General features: G+C 44.6%; 2 long non-coding RNA genes across 6 annotated transcripts in view; one reads left to right on the forward strand and one right to left on the reverse strand.

Moving 5' to 3' along the window:
* LOC103597811 overlaps positions 1-13,945 on the forward strand; it is a 26,948-nt gene extending 13,003 nt beyond the window's left edge. For 2 of the 5 annotated variants that reach the window (XR_551138.1, XR_551135.1), the window contains 2 exons: positions 7,038-7,154; positions 9,264-9,279. This is a non-coding gene — a long non-coding RNA (uncharacterized LOC103597811). Of the gene's footprint in view, positions 1-6,995; positions 7,155-9,263; positions 9,280-11,898; positions 11,928-13,877 lie in introns of those variants that run through there. The other 3 variants (XR_551136.1, XR_551137.1, XR_551134.1) reach the window with 3 other exon arrangements.
* Positions 13,946-18,194: 4,249 nt separating this feature from the next.
* Positions 18,195-18,958, reverse strand: part of LOC103597812 — a 5,859-nt gene continuing 5,095 nt past the window's right edge. The window contains exon 2 of the long non-coding RNA XR_551139.1: positions 18,195-18,311. This is a non-coding gene — a long non-coding RNA (uncharacterized LOC103597812). The remainder of the gene's footprint in view (positions 18,312-18,958) is intronic.

The raw sequence follows: 18,958 nt of genomic DNA on the forward strand, positions 1-18,958 counted from the left end.
TTTTCTGTATGCTTTACTTTTGTTTGTTTCCCTACAACTAGATAGTTTGCTCCAGGGACGCAGTGGCTGTCTTCTTCCCCAGTACCCAGCACAGGACCAAGTGTGCAGTCAGTGTGAATGAGGAAGTGAACACTGGCCTGTGGCCTTGGGCAGCTGCTGCCCACTCCCCCACGTAAGATAGAGTTCAAGGAGGTAACTCTTACAAAAGCCTATGAGAACGTTACCATCCTCTTTCTATAATACAGTGTTTCTTCCCATTTTGCCATATTTGAGAGAACACTCAGATTAACCTGCAAATGATTGAGTGAGGTTAAGGTAAAGGGATGTGAGCTCATGTGTTGGGGAGGAAAAACTTCCTCTACCCTCTTTACGTTCAATATTGGGGCCTGTGAATTAAAGGCATAAACGACAGATTAGCCAGAGAAGAGACAGATTCTTTTCTTCAAGTTCACAGAAAAACGTGACTGAGGAAGTGGTTAGAATCTAGTGAATATAGCTTATATAGCACCTTAATAGGGGAAAGGGAGGGGGAGGACACTTACAGGAAAACAAATGACTTTTAAGAAAGATAAACAGACCCTTAAGAGAACCGATGGGGGCCAGCCCATGGCTCACTAGGGAGCGTGTGGTCCTGATAACACCAAGTCAAGGGTTAAGATCCCCTTACCAGTCATCTTAAAAAAAAAAAAAAAAAAAAAAGAACCGATGGGTGACATGATGGTTTTGCGACAGTGTCTGTTTAGGTGATTTCTTATCCTGGTAAGTCCAGTGATAGGTGATAGGAAAGTCAGCTTCCTCTGCTTGGAAATTCCCGAATTCCCCCTGGAGAGAATTTTTGATAGTGGAATTCTTTTGGGAAGCTCTGCTTTTTATTTTTAAAACGCCTCTTATTCTGGATCTCTTCACCTATCTTTTTCTTATCTAATTTTGCTTGGATCCACTTCAGTGTTAGGAGGGAAACAGGCGTTGGACTCCAGTCCTGAGCTTTTCCTCTCTGCTGCGCCCTGACCCTCACTCCTGCTGGGTTTTCCTTGTGAATACTTGGACACGGTGTCCAGAGCTGCATTTGGTGCAAGAGCAGCAATTCGAGCATCACCAGCAACAGTTCCCATATCCCTCAAGGCATGCAGTTTACCATTAAGGAATTGTTTATGTGCAAGAGAAAAACACCTGATCAATAAAGAGTATTAATGACTTCAGATTCTGGGGCAGGGATGAAGAATCTTATTTATTCAGCCAACCGCTGTAGACCCACCAGAGAAAGAACAAAGAGCTACAAACAAAAAAAGCTTCCATTTAAGGGCCTCTTACCCCATGCTGGGCTCCAGTCTCCATGCTTTACTGTCATCTCGTTTAATCCTCAGAACAGATTTCTGAGGCCGGTATTGTTCTTATCTCCTCTTTATAGAGGAGGATGGAGGCACAGGGATAGTGACTTGCCCAAGTCACACAACTAGTGAGTGCTGGACAGTATCTGACTCTCACAACATAAAACAAAAAGAAAGAGTCTCATTCATGTGGTTTCAAGCTAACAACAAAATATAAAAATATTATAAGTAATTTTTTTTTCTTTTGGCAGCTGGCAGGTACAGGGATTTGAACCCTGGACCTTGGTGTTATCAACACTGCACTTTCTAACCAACAGAGCTAACCGGACTACTTAAAAGTATTTTAAGTACAAAATCCCTATTAGGTGTTTCCATTCTAAGTTATGCCCAGTTAATGAAGACATAGAATAAGAGAAGGGGAGAGACAGAGACAAATTGAGAAAGTCCAAGAAGAGCAGGAAAGAGAAACAGAGAAACCTGTAGACCAGAGAAGATCTTCACCCCCCCACACAGAAACAACGGAAATGAGACTAAATCACAACATTCTCACACACTGAGGGTCTTGGCTGATCCCAGTGATTTAAAGGTGTCTTCCTCCGACTTTCTTGCTAACAACACCACAGGCATATTTTACAGTGGGATTCTAAAGGTTTTACATGTGCTAGTGGTTGAGATGGTTTTAAAGCTTTACTTGGAGTTTATCTGAAAGTCTGAGAAAAGGATTTTGTCTACTGGTTTTACTCTATAGTCCTTGAGTGTGACAATTTGGAGTGATGTTTATGTCATTGTTTTCTTCTTTTTTTTTTTTTTTTCCTTTTTGTCTTTTTTACTGACCGGTAACGGGATCGCAACCCTCGGTGTTGCGCCCGCACCGCGCTTAGCCAGTGAGCGGGAACCGGTCTCCACATGGGATCCGAACCCTCGGCGGGAGCGCCACCGTGCTCCCAAGCGGCGCACTCTCCAGTGCGCCACCGGGCTGGCCCTGTCATTGTTTTCAATCCTCTCCATCACACACATGGACTCACATCTCCCCCATTTAAGCGGTTTTCTTCCCGCCCTTTGGGTAAGTGTGTAATGGGGATCAAATAGATATGTTCAATACCATCTTTTGGTGATAAAGCAGCTCGGCACTGTCTGTGCTTTTCCATTGTCCTCCTCTAGTGTCCTGAGTTTCTATGTTACACATGGTCATCACAACCTGGGTCTGGCAGGAGGGAAGCCTGTTACAGAGCTGGGTCCAGCATGTCTTCACTGGACAGGTGGCAGGTGGCTTGACCCCATGCTGCCCACAGGTAAATGAAATGAAACAAAGGGCCAGAGGGATGGGACCCCAGTTTTATAAGATTATTGTATATACAATTCATTTTATATTCCAAACAAGATATCAGTCCTGTTAAAATTGATCATCCCAAGAAAAAGATTCTGACAGCTCAGTAGTAAAGGAAGATTAATCTGATTTTTTAACTGCCTCTTTCTGAAAAAGAATTAGTTGAAATTAACTGTTCAAAGGTATATTTTCTCTTTACTTTCTGTAGTTTTTATTTTGTATGCCTGGTCTTGGATGTATGTACTGTTCCACATATTCTAAAACGAATAGAAGAGTCCACAAGTACTTAGCATCTACTAATTTGCAGCTGTCAAAGAGTCCCCAGCCTTATTACAGTTCAGCAGACAGCTGTTGCATTAAGGTGCGTACAATGCTAATATCCCAGTATGCCCATTTTGTGAAAGCGGTGTCATAATTCATCACAGTTTGTAGGCTTGCACATGTTTTCCTTGGAATACGCCAGGCTCCCCTGTTCTACTTAATTCCGCATTTTCTGTGCAAATGACACAACAGTTGGAACTGAGTGCAGGCCAACTGCTTCACTTTTCATGTTCATCATGTTACCCAGAACAGAGGCACGGACTTGTTTGCTTGGTTTTCACTGAGGAACATTCTTTGTCTTCCAAGGAATACATAAGAAGAGTTCCTGTCTTAGAACACAAAGCTCTGAACAGTGACTTTTCCACTGAAGTAATTAGACTGGTTGACCAAGCTCTGGAGAGGAAACATTCTTGGTTGCCAGGTTGCAGGGAGAGGAAGTAGTCTGTATTGTGGAACTGAAGAAAAATGATTGTTTCTGCGGGTCATAGTCCTCAGTCTCCCTTTAGAGAGCCTCGATTGCAGTGATCAGTTATGGAAGTGGCTCTGGGAATAGCCACTTGCCCCAGTGATAAGTATGGATGAGGAGCCTGCCAGCGGGCTGTGCCATGGACTTTTACCACTGGCAGACGTACTTCTATGAATAAAAGAAGGTTGATGCATTTGGGCATTTAATTCTCAAAATTAGCCAAAACTGGAAGCAACCAAAGACAGAAAGGGGAAATCAATTAAAGAAATTATGGTACAGTGGAAAGATGCTTGTGATATTTTGATGAGTGAGGGAAAAGAATAGGCATCAGCATACTGTGTGGTTCTATTTATATAAAATCTAAAATCAGGCAAAAGTAATCTAAGGTGAGAGAGGTCAGAAAAATGGTTATTTGAGAGAGGGGAATATAAGCTGGGAAGGGGCCTGGGGAGTTTTGGGAACATGCTTTGTATAGTGATCCCCAGGGCAGTTAATCAGATGTGCGCAGATGTAGGGCTGGCTGATTAGCTCAGTGGGTCACAGCATGGGGCTGATAACACTGAGGCCCAGGGTTCAATCCTTGCACCAGCCAGCCACCAAAAAAAACAAAAATAGATGTGTGCAGGTGTAGAAACACCCCAAAAATTTGTGCCCTTCACTATATGTTTTTTCATGTTTTTTTTGATGGCTGGCCAGTACAAGACTCGAACCCTGGACCTTGGTGTTACAACAGTATGCTTTAACCATATGAGCTAACCAACCTCACTTCATTATATGTAAATTATATAAAAAAGAAAACATATACATATTGCATGATTTCATTAATAAAGTTTGAGAACAGGAAAACTAGGCTATGTTAGAAGTTGGGGTAAGGTTCCCTTTGGGGAGGGGATGACAGAATAGAACAAGAGGCTTCTGAAGGGCCAGTCACAGTCACATTAGAGTTCTTAATCAGGGTTGTGGTAACACAGGTGTGTTCTCTGTGTGATAATCCAGCAGTACACTGTGGATTTGTGCTTTTCTATTTGTATGCTATATGCTTCAGTAAAAGTTTATCTAAAAATGTTATGGTCCTGGGCTTTTATGTTGAAAATATATATGCAAAGAAAAAGAGCTAGAAGGGCACTGTATGAGTTTCCTGTGGCCACTTTAACAAATTATCACAAACTTAGTGGCTAAAAACAACACAAATATATTATCTTACATTTCTGGACATCAGAAGCCTGACCTGGGTCTCACTAAGCTAAAATCAAGATATAGGCAGAACGCTTGTGATTACAGTGGGCCCACTTGGATAATCTTGGCTAATTTCCCTCTTTTAAAGTCAGCCGATTAACAACCATAATCCATCTGCAGCCTTAATTCCCCTTTGCCATGTGACCTAACATACCCACAGGTTCCAAGATTTAAGAATGTAGACATCGTTGGGGCCATTTTTCTGCCAACCAGAGATACGCAATAAAAAGTTAAGAATGATCATTTCTAAGTGGTAGGATTTCCCCCAACTCCTTTTTTTTTTTTTCCTTTTTGTCTTTTTTCGTGTCCGGCAACGGGATTGCAACCCTCGGTGCTGCACCGCAACTCGCTCAGCCAGTGAGCGGGAACCGGTCTGTATGTGGGATCCGAACCCTCGGCGGGAGCGCCGCCACACTCCCAGGCAGCGCACTGTAGCAGTGTGCCACCGGGCTGGCCCTCCCCCAACTCCTTTTTTCTTATCTGTATTTTCAGAAGTTTTCCTGGGAATACATATACTGCTTCAAGATGAGAAGGCTAAACCTCAGTTATTTATATTGATCATACGCTTAATCATACCTTATTGTATTAATCTACCTCCAGGACAGCCCTGAACAGCTAATAATATACCTCAACTTTTTTTTTTTTTTTAAGATGACCAGTAAGGGGATCTTAACCCTTGACTTGGTGTTGTCAGCATCACTCTCTCCCAAGTGAGCTAACCGGCCATCCCTATATAGGATCCGAACCCATGGCCTTGGTGTTATCAGCACCACACTCTCCCAAGTGAGCCACAGGCCAGTCCTGTACCTCAATGTTTAACTTTTTCTTTTTTGTGGCTGGCTGGCACAGGGATCGAACCCTGGACCTTGGTTGTGTTAGCACCATGCACTAACCAGCTGAGCAGGGGCCAGCCTATCAATGTTTAACTTTTAAAAAGCACTCAAGCCTCGAGCACAGGCCATCATCTGTTATGCCATTGGGAATCTGCTCTTTCCAGGAATGTAGAGTGGATCTTCTTATCCAGAAAAAACAGCTTTCTTGCCTAAAATTATAAAACTTTAAAGTTTAAATTTTGAGCTAAAAGGATGCTTTACAATGGAATTTTTAAAATATGTGAAATAAATGAATTCTATTTTGGGAATGGAGTATTGGCAACTTGCCAGTAATATCTTAAGTTCCTTTGCACCAGCAAGGAAGGTCACCTTCCCCATGTCTTTGAGAGGTCAGTGCTCCCGCAGCCCACAGAACCGCAGACTCCCCTCTTTGCCTTCCCAGCCAGCCCTCCCTTCTTTTCTGGAACACAGGCTGAATGTACCCAACAGTGCATTCACAGTAACAGACTTGATAAACAGTTAAGAAACACCCACCAAGGCAAGCCCATCTCCCTGCTAATCCACCCCTGAAACACTGCTGGGGCAGAGTTTATCACTGTCTTTGGTACAAACAATTCAGATCAGAAGTGAAGACCGCCTTCAGGCTTCTGCTTCCCATGGAGTGCGACAGAGAGTTTAATGTGGTTCATTAGTTCTTATTATGTCCACCTTATGCAGAGAGTCGCTCCTACTTTGCTATAACACCATTGCTTATCCAACTCACAGGCCTAAAATACTCTCCAGGCAGAGCCTTCTGATCCCAGGAGAGAGATTCTGACTGCTAAATGCAGGTGCACATAAAATCTTGGGTGGAAAAGAGGCGCCCGGTGTCAGCTTGCAATCTCTGCCTGAAGCAAGATATTTTTTAGAGCACTATTTGTGTGGTCACCTGCATATCTGTAATAAATGATCATAGGAACCATGCCTTCCCACAAATCCAGTTTATGATTCAGAAGCCAGGCACAGGATTTAACAAAATATCAAGTCCCAATGGCATTTTCTGGAGGCTCACAGCCATAAACCACAGGAACACAGGTCTCCTCTCAGTTCCTGATAACAGAGCTGTTTTCTTGTTTTACCTTTAGTCATTTACTGTCATCACTAATACCACAAAACTGCCCCCTTCCCACTCCTTCCTGTGTCTGACTGTCCACCAGTTATAGATAAACTGGAAAATGCAAATGTGGGCTTTTTACTTAGTCTCAGACAGCGTGTATCTGCAGCTGTATATTTTGCTCAAAGTTCCAGGCCCTTTAGGTTTGTTTACCTTTGGCAGCTAAGTTTGCAGAGGAAAAGTGCAATCTCATATATTTATCAGTGTTTTCATATCGTGCCTTACAAATCTGACAACTAGCACAGACATAAATTTGCTAGAAAGTCAGAGTTTTTGATTTGGAATTTGAAGGGACGTTTTTGTCAGTAACAGGATATTTGAACAATCTTAGAATTTCACAGACTTTTCTGCAATCTCCTCCCATCTCTCCAAGGAGTTGACTCACAGAATACTACGCAGTACCTGAGACTGTAGAATTCACCTTGCCTCATGGATGGCTGTCGTGGGGGCTGGTGCTGTGGACGGGAGGATTTTTGGACCATGATTCCAGGTAAATGCCCCATCTTTACAAAATTAAGTCTTAAGCATGCTTTTCATTTGCCATGATTGGTTGTCTCTGGTGTCTGTTGAGTGCCATCTACCCAAAGTTTTCAGTCATTCTCTTTTCCCTGCAGCTAATGCTGTTGAAGTAATCTGGATGCAGAGGCACTTTTTGGGTGCATGCAGAAAACTAATCAACATCTTTGCAAGAGATTGGTATTTTTAAAAGCCCTAATAAGCTACCCTCATAGGCTAAATGAATGTTTTGACAGCCTAAAGGAAATCGATATGCACTATAACTTTTAGACAGAGCTGATGAATTATAAAGTAACTTCACAGATCAAGACACAGATGAGAATTTTCCCCATGGAATTGGCCTGTCACCTGTGAAATGCTCAAGGAAACCCAGCTGCCTATTGACCCTGGCCATCTCCTGCAGGATGGAACATTCGGTAGGGCTGAGGGATAAGAGAGTCTTATTGTGCTGGAGTTGGGGAAAAGGGTTTCGTTTAGGGGCTTGTAGATCTTTGAGACTCCCTTAAGACTACTGCCCAGTCCTGCCCTCTTCATGCTCACCATGTTAGGGAAGAAGCTATGCAGAAAGGCAGAATGATTTGGCCTCTTCCAATGGGCCTCAGTAGGATCCAGCATGGTAAGAAGACCCTAAAACCACCCTGACAAATGGCCGGCATCCCCCGCACAAGGCTGGCACTGAAGTTCTCTTGAACCGAGGATCAGAAGTCTAAGACTTGGAGGCTAGCAACAAGGCTGCCTTTCATCTGGTTCAGCTTCAGGGTCAACTGGATGGCAGGAATAATCAGACTTTTCCAATCTGGGCATACTGAATAGGCCAATAGGTCCACCTGGCTTACATGGGTCAACCCAGTACCCTGGCAGTTTTGAGCCAGCAAGGGTGAGCACAGCAGACAGCTCTTTAGAAGGGTTTGGAGAAGCTGCTTTTTTCTGTTCTTCATCCTAAAGCCCTCTTACCTAGGCAGTCTCTCAAGGGGGTCCTTAGCTACCTGGGCTTTGTCTTCCTCCTTCTCCTTGAGGATTATAAATCAGTGATCTTAAAACTTATCACCCAACCAGGTCCCTTCTGAGAGTGAAAGGGGGCATTATTAATGATTACTTTCAATCAATAGGCATAAACCAAGGCTGTCTAGCACCAACTGGGATGTACATCACCCGGTTTATAAGGAATGGAGAAGGGAAGAAATGTGATTCACTAATGAGGCTTCTTAATCTCCACCCAGTGTAGGACTGTCCTCTGAGCCTCGCACATTCCAACGACAATGAACACTTTTCTGTTATGTAATACAATCCCGGGCACCACTAAGTCCAAAAGTAACAAAAACACAGAGCATTTCCAGCTGCTGATCCAGGAATGCCATTTAACATCAGGAAAACCTTGGCCCCAGCCAGAGAAGGTCATGCATTCCTAAGCCAAGGTTATAATTATGCCTCTCGGAAGCCTCCTTCACTTAACTGTTCTAACATGGGTGCAGGCAGTGCACCTAGAAACTGCATCTATATTTAGGTGCAGTTAGCATTGCCTCTGTACAGCACTCTTAACTTCTCATGCAGCGAGCACAGGCTTTGACTGTCAAGGTAAATCCCAGGGGGCTTAAAATGGGAAAGAAATAACTAGTACCTTCCAGTAACCATCCACCATTTCTAACGAGATAAAGGCAGCCCTGGCTTTGCCGTCTTCCTAAGCAGGATCCCAAGGACTAGCTTAACGTCTAGGAAAAACTGCCTCTGCATGCAGCAATGGGGGAAGGACAATAGTCTAGAAGATCATGGGGCCACCTGTCCTTAGGGGTTATGGGTGAACTCCAGACTTACCCTGGAAAGAATACCTGCTTCTTTCAGGAGTTGGAAGGATGAGTCTTAAATCACACATGGTCCTCATCTGCGTTAAATTAAATAAGAGCATTAGCTAGAGGAAAATCAATGGAGCTGGTATCCCTGCAAGAGAGCCTGCTGGGCTGTTGTCAAGGATGCAAGCTCTCTGGAAGGACAAGAAGCAATGTTTCTCTTATCCACCCACAGGATAAGAGAGAATGTATTTGATGCCATAATTTATGCTGAGTGCAAATATCATTGATAATTGCAGGTAATTAATAACATCATCCATAAGACGGGGGACACAGCCTGGCTTGTCTTGAGGGGCCCCGACGCTCTAGCAGTTCATTCATCTATTATGTGTGTAATCCCTGGATTACACAAACCCATCTGTGCTCACACCTACCAGCTCCACCCGTCCTTGCAAAGGCTGTGACTATTAGAAAAATCACAAAGGAATGGAAATCATCAAGTCGAAGGTATACCTGTTCCCCAATATTCAAGTTGTTACAACAAGCAAACAGAAAGGACATTCTTGGGTGGAGTTGTTACAACAAGCAAACAGAAAGGACATTCTTGGGTGGAGTTGTTACAACAAGCAAACAGAAAGGACATTCTTGGGTGGAGTTGTTACAACAAGCAAACAGAAAGGACATTCTTGGGTGGAGTTGTTACAACAAGCAAACAGAAAGGACATTCTTGGGTGGAGTTGTTACAACAAGCAAACAGAAAGGACATTCTTGGGTGGAGTTGTTACAACAAGCAAACAGAAAGGACATTCTTGGGTGGAGTTGTTACAACAAGCAAACAGAAAGGACATTCTTGGGTGGAGTTGTTACAACAAGCAAACAGAAAGGACATTCTTGGGTGGGAGGGGGGAGAGGGAGGAGGGAGGGAGGTTTTGGTGATGGGCTATAATAATCAACCACATTGTATATTGACAAAATAAAAATTTAAAGGAAATAAAAGAAAAAGGAAAAAAAAAATCAGAGCCATTACAGATACATTCTGATCCAATGCCAGAAAAGGCAGCATCTTAGAACATCAGGAACAACTCCAGGAATCTGACCTTGGGGACTTTTCACAGGCTGGGTGGACAGTCAGTCTGGATTTGCCCTGACTAAAAACATTTTCCTTTATTGAACTGAAAACAATTTCATCTTATTTGTTATACTGCCTGAGATGTCATCAACTGACGATTAGAGTTGACAGCATGTTCTTAAAATTGTGAAACGTGAGGGCCGGCCCGTGGCTCACTTGGGAGAGTGTGGTGCTAATAACACCAAGGCCACGGGTTCGTATCCCATATAGGGATGGCCAGTTAGCTCACTTGGGAGAGCGTGGTGCTGACAACACCAAGTCAAGGGTTAAGATCCCCTTACCAGTCATCTTTTAGAAAAAAAAAAAAAAAGTGAAACACGCAAGGCTCCTTAACCCATTAGGAATGGACTGTTTTACTAACCTCGCTTTGCTGCACATATCTGAGTTCACTAGGTGTTTACCTGGGACATAACATGATGCCATCTCTGGCAGATGAGGACAGAGCTACATAGCTTCATGGTCTACCTGTTTGTCCTACTCCCCAAGTAGGGAATGCACCCGTAATCGGAGGTTGCCTCAACGTTTTCGAACCTTCTCTCCACATTCCGATTGAGCATCACTTTTCCAACATAGAAATATACAACCTGCTGAAGTTCAGACACATGATTTAGATTCAAGTAATTGCATGTTCCTGCAGGAGACTTTGACTCAGAACTGCCTTGTGCGGAGAACGAGGCAGGACACAAGCCATCACTGTGTTGGCATGGATTGCAGCAGAGGGAGTGTGGTTCTGGAGACAGGAGCCAAGACAGCAGTGTCCTGATGTGGTGGCTGCCTAGTCCTGGGGAGGTGGCAGCTCCCTTGGTGAGCCAGGTCTTAGTGTGATTTGGGAAGCTGGTTGTCCCTGGAAGCCTGCCTAGTGCCTACATCTCTGGCCGTCCCAGCACTTCTGTGAGTTCTCTGTATTCCTTCATAAGCCCTTTTTGGGCTGAATCAGCTGGAGTGGATCCTGTTATCTGTACCCAAGAATCCCCTGGCTACTGCAGATGGAGCAAAGAAAGCAGAGGGCAGGGAGAAGAGACATCAGGAAGAGGTAGAAGTGTACAGAAAGATATGGGATGCTGGCAAATATTTTGAATAATGGTCATCATTTATTGAGGCCGTACCATGCACAGTATCTCTAACCCTTACAATAACTCTGTTAGGCATTATTATTCCCATTTTATAGATGAGGAAATGGGCTCAGAATGGTTAGGGGGCCTGCCCAAGGCCATACAGCCTTTAACGATGACTTGGGAAATCTAACCCAGATCCTTTGTGCACAGAGCCTAGGCTCTCCCCACTTTGTTACTCTGCCCAGGCCAGCCCTGCCTGCAGAAAGGAGTGGAAACTCCTTCCCTATTGCTTTTGCTCCTCTCAGCGTCCCACTCTGAGGCCAGCCAGTCAGCTAGTATGAGTAACACTACAGATTACCAGTATGGGCTTAGACTGTTATGTAGGCATTCATTAGTCAGGAGCAGCCCATACATTAGAAAACATCGGTTTACTGAGGAAAAACTCCCAGAATAGATGACCAACTGCAAACAGAGTCCACCACGAAGGGGACGGGATTACAGGAGCTATTTACTTCCTGCATTCAACAGTTGTGCTATTTGAATTTTTTACCAAAAGTAGGTGTATTGCTTTTTTTAATCATCTGTTGCAATTAGTGCCACCAAATCAGTTGTTTAAGAGGGATGGGAAGGCAAGAAAACATAAACTGTGGTTATTACTGAGTGGTGGGATTATAGGTGATCTTTATTTTCTTTATGCATTTCTGCATTAAACATGTTTCTAAAATGAGCATGTCCTCTTGTTGCTTTTAGAAAACCATTACTCAAACTGGATTGCACCGCTGGGAGCCCATTCAATTTAGATCTGTCGTGAGACACTGACGAGTTCACATGACTGGGAGTCCAGCTGAGGAAGTAGGGCCCCAGGCATGGCAGGAGCAGCAGTGTCACCAAAGACCCTCTTTGGTTCTTCCCCCTCTCCTCTCTGCAACTTCAGTGTCCTTGCCACCAATGGCCACTTCCCCTCATGGACACAGCATGGCTGCAGCAGCCCAGCAATCAGAGTGGACACAACAGCATCCACAGGCAGAAGTGGGGTGTTCTTTTTTGGGTCTCTTTTTAAAGAGTGTGTAACCGTTTCAGAAACCCCTTAACTGGGTCACATTCCCACTCAGTCCCTGGCAGGAGGGATGACTTAGACTCTGACCTGCCTGCTGGAGCTGGGGCAGGGCCAAGTTTCCTCTGAGACCCCAGCATGTGAAGGAGCGTGGAGGCCTGAACAAAGTCGGGGCCTTGGGAAGGAAGATGTGAGGAAACCAATGCCACGTACACAGTCTGTGTGTCTGCTACGGAATGTATTCTTTTTTAATTTAAAAAATTTCATCGATTTAAAAACATTTTAAAAATTACCCCAATGGGCCGGCCTGTGGTTCACTTGGGAGAGCGTGGTGCTGACACCACCAAGTCAAGGGTTAAGATCCCCTTACCAGTCATCTTTGAAAAAAAAAAAATTTACCTTTGTAAAAAGAGACAATAGAAAAAATAAAGAAAAGAAAAAAAGAAAAAATAAAATATTACCTTTATTGTGGTTAGAACTGCTGTTGAGGACTTTGGTGAGAGCTGTGTCGATGAGTTCCTCTATGAAACCTTCTGCTCCTCATGGAAATAATCATAGCCTAGACAAAACGCTGTCCTGTTTCTGCTTCAGGATGTTGTTCTGTCTCTGGGAACATCAGGAACCAAACAGGTCCCAATTGGCAGTCATGGAGTCATGGGCCCCAAATTTCCTTAGGTGTATATCACATGGTTCACAGGACACAGGCTGCTGAACTGGGGCTCTCTGTCTTGGCTAATTATGTCCCTTTCTGAAGCTGTGGTGGCTCAAAAATAAGTTTTGTCCTTTGCCATGAAAAAATGCTAAGCTTTTATCAGACTTTATTTGATGCAGACTTCTTAAACATTTAAGGGCTTGACCAAGATAAATGATATGGTCTTAAAGGTGACTCAGATTCCGGCATTGCAAGTCAGGGTTAGAATCAGTAAAGCCACCTGGAGGCAGCTCAGGTTTTCTGAGTTCATAAACTTTCTGTGTTCCTTTCAGCAGGTTGGAACCAGCTGCAGGAGAAATCATTTATTTCTTTCAGCTTATTGTACAGATGCTTAACTGTTTAAAGCAAGGGGCACAGAAACTAAGATGGTGGATTCAGTGTCTTCCATCAGAGAACAAGCTTTGCCTTGTATTGAGATCGTAACAGTGTCTTCCATCAGAGAACAAGCTTTGCCTTGTATTGAGATCGTAATTGACCCAGCTGCCTTTGCTGCCAGGACATATGAGTAAGTGGATTTAAAGAAAAAAAGAAAGAAAAGAAAAAGAAAAAAGTCCTTCCTATTATTTTCACCAAGTTAAGAGTACCTTTAATTTTTGTCAGTGTTTTAAAACTTGAACTTAATTTCTAGATTCCAAAGTTGCAGGGTTTTTTTTTCTCCTTTCCTCTATTATGTCATGTGCAAGGTACCAGTAGCTAAATTATAAATCTCAGAACAATGAACGGATGGTAGAATAAATTGAACATTAAAGAGTCATACAGGTTATTGCCACTTGCTGTTTAAAGAATTTATGAGTCAAGCCAATTCACCTGCCACCCAGGGACCATATGTAAATATTTTAAGGCTAAATGTGCTCTTGGTTTTCCTGCTCACCTGTCAGTCACTCACTCAGGACCTTCTGGAGCTGGAGGCCACCTGGCCGTTCCACATGTCTATGTGCTTATGGGTGATGGGTTTTTCACCAGGACCCCTGGACATGCAAGTCTTGAAACTGGAGAACTGGAAGAAAGAACAAGAAGCAGAAAAACTGAGTTCAAATTAAAGAAATGGACGCAATAGGAACACCACCATGACCACTGGAGTCAGTGTCAGGTGCAGATTCTCTGCCTGGAAGTCACCTGTTTGTACCTCAGTGTTGCCATCTGTGAAATGGGTGTTATGAGGGCCAGTGATGACGCATGTAAGTGCCTAGCACCAGGCTTGATACAGTTGGTGTGCGGGGAGGGAGCAGTTATTAATGTGTAACAAAATAAATAGGGTACAGTATTTAGATGTCATATGGGGAGAGGAACCATCACCTGGCTCCAAAGTTCCGAGTTATCTGCAGAGATTAAACAGACCTCCTTGTGCCTTGGTTTCCCTGGGTATGAAATAAGCTCAGGTTGCCAGCATCTTAGGGGTTCCTTGAATGCTCCCTGGAGCATTTGTGTGCCGAGCATGTCATGTGAATTGAGTCCAGCTCTTCTCCAGGTGCACATGAACCTTTGAACAACAGAGGCTGGCCTGTGCCACCAAGGACAACATCCTTGTTGAAAGAGCCGGAGGTCTGCAAAGTGACCAGGCCAGCCTTGCCCTTCCTTTGGTCTCTCGTTGCTTTGAGGGCAGAAGTGGTGGGTAGATCAGGTAAGAGTGGGTACGTGCGGGGTCCTGGAGGCCAATCCGGTGAGGAGCAGGCCCCTTCTTCCCTACTTCGTGCTTGAAAAGTTTGATGCCAGTGGAAGGAGAGTGGCAGGCGTGCGTCCCTTCCCTCCAGCAGGAGCTTATTTTCTACTTACTATAGAGGTTGAATGTGGCCTCCAAAAAGATGCGTCCAAGTCCTAACCCCTGGTACTTGTGCATATGACCTTATTTGGAAAATAGTGTCTTTGTAGATGTAATTAAGTTAAAGATCTTAAGATGAAATTATTGTGGATTTAGGGTGAGGCCTAAATCCAATGACTGGTAGCCTTATAAGAGAAAAAAAAGATATTTAACAGAGAGACACATGGCAAAAGGCAGACACAGAGACTGGAGTTATGTTGCCACAGGCCGAGGAACCGGAAGCTGGGAGAGGCAAGGAAGGGTCCTCTACTAGAGCCTTTATGGGGAGTGAGGCTCCGCCACGCTGACACCTTGATGTCACCTCCAGAATTTCCTTCCTCCAGAACTGGCAGAGAATACATTCTGTTGTTTTAAGCCACCTGATTTGTTATGGCAGCTGTAGGAAACCGATACACCAAGCGTGGTGCTTCCTGAGCCTGTATGGTAAAAAGTCTCCTATTCTCTCATGTGTGACATTCAGAGCTGTGTCTTACATCCCTGGCGGTATGCAGGAAGGTCACGCAGGCTCTAGGCTCTTGGTTTTGGCGTCAGTGTGGTTATACATTTCTGGGGCACAGTAGAACCCCCCCCACCAATGTCCTGCAGGCACCTGGGGGTCAAGCCTGGGCACGAGCACAGCAGCTGACCAGAGGCCACCATGAGAGGCAGAGCTGGCAGCCACAGTCCCTTTCAGGCCCAGTTATACATTCGCACTTCAGCATTTTAAAGTTGAGTGAGCTTTCTGAACTTGGAGAGGTATCAGGCTGCTGTGCCCAGCTAAGCAGGAAGACTGTATCTGCAAGAGCCCCCGACCCTGCGGAGTTCATGCAGCCCACGTAGCTCGTGATTATGGAAGGTGGTTTACCAGGAAAGACACCTGTATTTTTTGCCTGTAGTTTTTCAGTATGTGTGTGCGAAGAACTGTACAAATGAGCATTGATTTTTTGAACAATTTTCATATTGTTTTGTTTGGGGGAAATTTAAGATGGAGAAGGATTTATCTAAATATAGAGGATGATGCCGGTAACCAGCTAGAGCGGTAGGCAGGATGATAATAATAACCTATGACTACAGAACATTCCAGAGGCAGAGCTGTAGGATTCTTGGCTGTGGGAAGCATTCACATAGAGCCTAACCACTTACACGGTGTTTTCATGAACATTTTTTAAATCTGAGCTTAATAACCCAGTGAGATATGTTCTCTGACACCAAATTCCATCAACATCCAATTTAAAAAAATAATTTTTTTTCCTTTGGAGGAGATAAACCCTAAATGCTGCTTTGCGTTTCTGAAATGGCTCAGTCAGGCACACAGGCCCTGTCTAGGTGAGTGGGATGTGAGATGGAATTTCCAGCGAGGCGTGAGATGAGCAGATGTGTGACTCTCAGCAGGAGGTCACACTGTGTGTATAGAACTTTCCAGGGCAGGGCTGTAGTAGGATGCCTGGTAGTGGGACACACCCCAGATAAGGAAACCCTCTCATGGTGAAAGAGGAGATCTTGGGGTCTGAGTGATCCCCTCTTGCAACCATGTCAAGGAGAGAGTAGGAGAGCTCTGGCCTCTGATGATGTGTGTGTCCCGTGTGGTTCAGTCTCTGCCCATAAAACTGAAGGTTAGAAAAGATCAAAAAATAAAAATTAAAAAAAATAAAATAAATAACCCTGAAGGTAGAGAGGATTTTGTTTTCCATAGTTAGCCTTGGGAAGATTGCTTTAAGTAATTGGACTTAATGTGCTCTGCTTTTTATTCCTTATCTGGTCCCCCCTTGTGTTTTTACTTTCTTGGTGGCCGGGGGGCGGAAGGGATCTGACTCCCTTGTTATTATGAAGCCTTTCTCTGTCCTTCCTTAGCCTCCCTTCCTTCCTCTCGGCCTAGTCCAGTCCCACCTCCAGCTCTGTAGCTGGCAACAGCCTAGGCTATTGCTGGGCTTGCTAACCTAGGTTGTGACCAAGCATACGGAAGAAAGGGCCACACAGCTGCATTGGAGGAGGTGAAGTGAGGACTGTATTTTGTAAAACAAACCCAAAAGAAGTATTATTAGGTTGGCTATTTTTATTTATCTAAAAGGCCTCAGGTCATCCTTTGTCAGTCTAAATCTCATCAGATGCGTGATGCGCCTAGCTGTTTCCCTGGGCTTCATGTCCTTGCTTGGTGACATAGTGTAGGGGAGTGCTGTCTAAAGTTGAGGGGGGTGAAGGCACCACCCCAAGGATGCTTCAGCGCAGTCCATGTGATGGCGAGATGTGTTTAATGCACTCAGAATAAGGGCCTAATTGAAGGCTCATCTAGTTCAACCCAATGGACATTTAGTGGGGTTCTGGAAAGTGTCAGGTACTGTGTGAAGTGAAGAAAATGAGAGGCTCTGGTCCCCAGTACGCAAGCAACTTGCAATTTGATGCAAGAGACAGACCCAGGACTTTCACAGTCTAAGTTAAGGCAACAGCCTTGTAATGGAGGTGGAAGGTGCGTGGGCCTGTAGAGAGTGGCATCAGCAGAAGCCTGTGGGAGGAGCAGCGTGGACTTCTGCAGCTTCACAGGCTGGGTCTTCACTGTTTAAGTGTCTGTCCTATGCAGTGGGCTGTGCACTGACGGAAAATCTGCTTTTATGTAGTGAATCTTTCTACACTCTAGTTTTTTGGGGTTTTTTTTTTTTTTGCAATTGGCATGGGGATTTAAACCCTTGACCGTGGTGTTACAGCACTGCAGTCTAACTGACTGAGCTGACCGGCCAGCCCAATACTCCACCGCTGAATGTGGTATCTGAATAAATTAAGGTGCTAAATAAATGTTTGTTGAATTAACAAAAGAGTGAATAAATGAACAGAGTGGAGATGAAATAAAATCATTCTGGACCAAGGAAAGGTGGGGCCTTTAAGAGGTGATTAGATGGTGAGGACTGTGCCCTAGTGAACGAACTTTGCATTAATGGAGTAGCAGGCTTGATTTTGATGGCTTTATAAGGAGGGCAAGTGAGAAGGTTAGCTCTCTCTAGCTCAGCCCATTCTCTCACCATGTGATAAGCTGTGTGGCTGTAAGGAGCCACCACCAAGTAGGAGGTCCTCACCAGATGTGTTACCTGGACCTTGGATTTCCCAATTTCCAAAATGTAAGAACTAAATTTCATTTATTTGTAATTTACCCAGTTTCAGGTATTCTGTTACAAGCAACAGAATCAGACTAATAGTGTGCGTGTGTGTGTGCGTGTGTGTGGTCACAGACCATGCTTTTGTACCTGTATCTTGGTGTATATTCCTGAGCATATCTATAGAAAAAATTTCTAACAGTGCAGTATGCGTATTTAACATTTTGGTTGATATTGATAAATCTCTCTTCAAAAGGTCTTGTCCACTTATCTTCCCATCAAGAATGCTCGACAGTGCCCATTTTCCTGTGCTCTTGCCAATATGGATATTTCCAGACCTCTATTTTTTTTTAATCTCATAGGAGAAATAATATCTCATTATTTTCAGAATTTACATTCTTTTTTTTTTTTGCCATTTTAATTTCTTTCTTCGTGAACTGTCCACTGTGCAATTGAGTAAAATCATTTTCTTTACTGAGTTTCTTGATGACTGCTTTGTCAATTAAGAAAAATTACCTTTTGAAAAATGGCGACGGGTCTGGAGCGCCCGCGTCAGGAAACAGCGCGATCCTGAGAGCTGTGTGCTGTGATACCAGAGTATTGACTGCATTTCCAAAAGCAACAAAGGACGAATAAATCTTTCAACAACGATCCTACATCGACAAATAAGCGGCAGCGGGTTCGAGGTTTTGGAGCCGACACGGAGAAGGACTCCTGGGGGTGCCCAGGTCCGGCTGCGGGAACAATATTGGCAGCCCACACGGAAAAGGCCGGGAGAGTCAGCAGAGGAACTGCGCGCAGAGGCGACCTGAAACACGCGGAAACACGCCGGACCCTGCGGTCTCCGTGAGTCACCCCCAGCAAAATCCCACTTGCGGGGCGAAGCCCGACTCCCCCTCGCCCGCCTGGCCACCGCCCATCACACCAGGCTGGGCGCCCACAACAGAGCTGCCTCCATTTTCTAGGGTGGGGCAGAAAAGACCGGCATAAGGTGGGCGGGTCAGTCATCTCTGTCTGACGTGGCTCCCCGGTGGGACGTGCTATTTGCTTACCTCAACACGGAGCACCCCGGGCCCTGTGGACCAGCATATAAGGCCCACTCTTCCCGCAGTTCTCAGACGGGGGTGGGAGCGTGGGAAGGCCCCGGCCAGCCTCGGGGGGGG

The sequence above is a fragment of the Galeopterus variegatus genome, unplaced genomic scaffold (assembly GCF_000696425.1).
Source record: "Galeopterus variegatus unplaced genomic scaffold, G_variegatus-3.0.2 Scaffold2431, whole genome shotgun sequence".
NCBI lineage: Eukaryota > Metazoa > Chordata > Mammalia > Dermoptera > Cynocephalidae > Galeopterus > Galeopterus variegatus.